Genomic DNA, 835 nt, shown 5'->3' with positions numbered 1-835 from the left:
TTGTGGAAAGTCTTTCCAGAAGAGTAGAACTTTCTGTGGAAACATATTAATGCTTATGCTTTGCTCAGACTTATGTCATGTATTGCATTTCACAGTTGAAGGTTAATTGTCTGTGGATCACCAGGCAGAGGCCCGGGGGCCAAAGGGATCAGGAGTCTCCTGAGCGTCAGTGTCTCATGACTGTTTCCTTCTTTGCTTTGAAGAACTACCACAGCCCAGGTCCTCTTGTGGTCCTCCTGTGACAAAAACAAGATATATTGAATAAGGATTTATTCACACTATTTTACTAAAGCAATAACAGAATGTTAATACCACAGACTTCCTCTTTATTTTAGGATTTTAAGAAACTTGTCCAAACTTCTTTTAAGAAGGACAATCTGAAGATGCCCGGGGGGCCAATACTAACATTTTAAAAATGAAAAAGATTACCAATAAAAGTTACATATTTTAAGTTATATTTTTTTTCACATCTGGAGTCAGATAACACAGAATAAATCGTATGGAATGCATTAAACTTGCATGAAGTTGATACAAATCTAACCACATGTTCATTTTAAACATGATTTATTATGAGTATTATTATTATTCTCACCATTATTAGTATTATTATCGTTATTAATAATAATATTATTGTTATTATTATTATTATAGTTGTTGTTGTTGTTATTAGTAGTATTATTATTGTTATTATTATTGTTATTATTATTATTATTCTCACCATTGTTAGTATTATTATCGTTATTAATAATAATGTTATTATTATTATTATTATTATTATTATTATTCTCACCATTGTTAGTATTATTATTGTTATTAATAACAATGTTATTATTAT

Source organism: Larimichthys crocea, chromosome X, assembly GCF_000972845.2.
Source record: "Larimichthys crocea isolate SSNF chromosome X, L_crocea_2.0, whole genome shotgun sequence".
NCBI classification, from domain to species: domain Eukaryota; kingdom Metazoa; phylum Chordata; class Actinopteri; family Sciaenidae; genus Larimichthys; species Larimichthys crocea.
Note: the sequence above shows the minus strand (reverse complement) of the source record.